Here is a 3,303-nt window from a genome sequence, read left to right as displayed (position 1 = left end):
CTCCATAAAAACGCAGCCGCCGCGGTCGGGTTCGAACCCGGGAATTCGGCATCATCGAAAAAGAAAGAGCCCTGGCAGCTTACGCCATCAGCTTTTCTCTCCACCCTACACTTTGTACTGCTATAGCCGGCGTCGCTTCTGGGCCTTTGCTCGTGCAATGGGCCGCTCGTCTACTGAGCCGAAGTACGCGAGTTCGAAGCCGGTCGCGTTTCGGCGGAGGCTAAACGCAAAAGAAGCTCTTCTGCTGTGCCATGTCAGTGGACATTAAAGATCCCCATGTGATTGATATTACTCCGGAAACCTCCACTGCAGCACCTCTTTCTCTGTCCTATTACCACTCCCTCCTCCATCCTCTTGATTCACGGGGCGGTTTAGGTGCCCAACGAGAACTGAGACAGTTACTGCGGCATTTCTCAAAAGCAATTTCTCATTTTAGTAGACGTGGAGACGCGTAGATTGCTTTCGGGCATTTAAAACGTAGCTACCATATTGAAAATTGTAGCAGCATACGAGTACCCTAGTGCTTCTTCCGCAACGATGAGAAATTAAGGCGCTCCTTTCAGTTCTGAGACACCGTCGTCTCACGTATTTTTCATTTGGAATCTAAACTGGATGAAATAAGCTGAAGGGACATCGTGCGATGAAACCTTGCTATTAACGTGTATTCTGACAAGTCACCACACTTCGCTAAAATATTTATTTTGCGTTCTGAACTGAAAAAAAAACTTATTACTCTCTGGTAAGTGTTCATTATATTTCATTACAGTTTATGCTTTCCAGTGCACTCTTCAATGATAAGCAACGCTCCCTTCTCACAGCCTATGAAGGGATTTGCGCTTTTCTTATTAGATGGCGTCACAGTTTTTTGCTATTTCTTGGTTGGAAGGCCTACCACAGTCCACTAAATCAGTCGTTGACGAGGCGTGCATCACTCTGCTTTAACAGCTTCATGTCTAGAAACTCAAATGGGAGCTACAATATACTACAGGTATTTACTGCCTGGCGTTTGGGTCTATATTAGTTTATAGCTCGTCTCTTTTGCCGATGTGAAGTCACTATCGCGTTCGATCCTCATGATTTTCATTATCGTGATGGAGAAAAAACGGGGGCATTAATTGACCGAAAAAGTTCCTGATAAATACTTTACTGCGGCATTTAAAACGAGCTTCTAACCAGAATTGCTAACACGAATTGGGCGCTTTTTATACTAAGCTTCTCTTAGGGCCGCAAAAAATGGTTTCTTTTGAACTCAGTTGTCGGTAGCATAAGGGCTGATAGTGAAAATTTTAGTGCGCTCGCCTTTTAGTGCTGTGCGATCACTTGACAGACGGGAAGAGGTCGCTCTTTAGCGCAACCACGATTTCACCGACCTGCAAGTGCTGTACAACAAAGAATTTTGTTTCGAGCGGTTGTTTTCGTTTTTGTTCGCTGGTTGTTGCTGACCTGAAGTGCAAGGCTGGGAAAGTGCTACGTCTTCAAAGTCTTGTAACGCAGGCTTCAGCACGCTTTAGAGACAGAGCTATCAAAGGTACTTGCTAATTGCGTCACAGCATGCACTAAGGCTTGGAGTCTTAGTAATGCAGTAGAACACGTTCTGGGGCAAGTTGGTGCATAGCTTAAGTAGATGAAGGGCACAAAAAACAGCACACAGACAAAGAATAACACGAGACAGGGCTTAAGCTTAGTAATGCGACAAGCGCACCTGAACCTCAGTGGAATTCAGAGCTGAAATCTATAGGAATGGCTGAACTTGACCGAAACATATAATGCACAGAACAGATAGTTCATTGTTTGTTGTGCGACGACAGAGCATACCAACAGTATGTGACGTTACAGTGACGGGGCTGGAAGACATTAATTTGGAGAGCAGGATCACGAAATTTGCTGATAAATGGGTGTCGTGGGTTTTTAAGCAGAGGGTTGATTTGAGATGGCTAATACAGGCTTTTGTCCTACACTGGGTTTGACGTGGATGGTGACGATTGACGACGCTAGTGATTATGATTCAAAGAATCAAGGCGTGGCATTATACGTTGATTATTTCGTGGAGATTTTCTTTCATATTCATAATGCCAGCTGTATAACGTTTGTGACAGATAATAACCAGAAAATTCCAAGATTATTGCTTTCTAGCGCGGGGAACCAACATGACTGTTCCATGCATTGCTTTTTTGGGGAGGAATGAGCGGTTCTTTGTCCCTCTTCATTAATTGTAAGCGGCGAAAAATTCAGGAAAGAAAGCACTCGGCAAAAGGATATTAGGATGCAAGGAGTACTAAACACTGGCGCAAATAGGAGATCAGGTAGAGCACCAGTATGGTAGCGGTGATTTAAATGCTTAAATTGCTGCACCAAGTCCAAATCCTTGCCTCAGACGGTGACACGGTAACAATTAAGGAATCCCATAGTCGAGAGACATCTCCCGATGTTTTCGCCCGAGCGTTTTATTTAATAATAATAATAATAATAATAATAATAATAATAATAATAATAATAATAATAATAATAATAATAATAATAATAATAATAATAATAATAATAATAATAATAATAATAATAAATAACAATTGGTTATTGGGGAAAGAAAATGGCTCAGTATCTGTCCCATATATCGTTGGACACCTGAACCGCGCCGTAAGGGAAGGGATAAAGGAGGGAGTGAAAGAAGAAAGGAAGAAGAGGTGCCGTAGTGGGGGGCTCCGGAATAATTTCGACCACCTGGGGATCTTTAACGTGCACTCACTTCGCACAGCACACGGGCGCCTTAGCGTTTTGCCTCCATAAAAACGCAGCCGCCGCGGCCGGGTTCGAACCCGGGAACTCCGGATCAGTAGTCGGGCGCCCTAACCACTGAGCCACCGCGGCGGGGCTTTTATTTTTAGCAGTATACCTTCTGAAGTGATGAAAGGCCATAACCATACTTGTTTCCGAATTTTATTCCTTTTTCCTGATTCTTTTCTTTTTTCTGAAGTCGCCAGCAGTCTGTCGTAGCATCCTCTTTGCAGATAGTCGCTGCAAGAAAGACAATCGACGAGGCTTTCCGGCAGCTCGATATATGCATACGTCACTGTTCAGGGAAAGTCCACGCGAGGTAACGAAGTGGCTACAGATAAGCCAATATCGGGCCATCAATTATGAGTTAGCGACGGACCGCCAGGTTATGTCGTGGAGGCGTACGAGCGGAAAACTTGCTGACACTTCATCATTATGGCTGAAAGCTACCAGCCACATTTAATGTCCACGTTTCCACATCAGGAAAGGAACAGAATGATTACAAAGCTTCTCGTGCTGCCTTCTGTCCAT

At 44.1% G+C, this 3,303-nt stretch overlaps 1 non-coding gene across 1 annotated transcript; it reads right to left on the bottom strand.

Annotated features, from left to right (window-relative positions):
• Window positions 1-2,793: 2,793 nt before the first annotated feature.
• On the bottom strand, window positions 2,794-2,865 carry TRNAS-ACU (transfer RNA serine (anticodon ACU)). The gene has a single exon. It is a non-coding gene; the product is annotated as a tRNA-Ser (tRNA).
• Window positions 2,866-3,303: the final 438 nt, after the last annotated feature.

This window comes from Amblyomma americanum, chromosome 11 (genome assembly GCF_052857255.1).
Source record: "Amblyomma americanum isolate KBUSLIRL-KWMA chromosome 11, ASM5285725v1, whole genome shotgun sequence".
Classification (NCBI taxonomy): Eukaryota; Metazoa; Arthropoda; class Arachnida; order Ixodida; family Ixodidae; genus Amblyomma; species Amblyomma americanum.
Note: the sequence above shows the minus strand (reverse complement) of the source record. Positions and strands in the feature narration are given on the sequence as shown.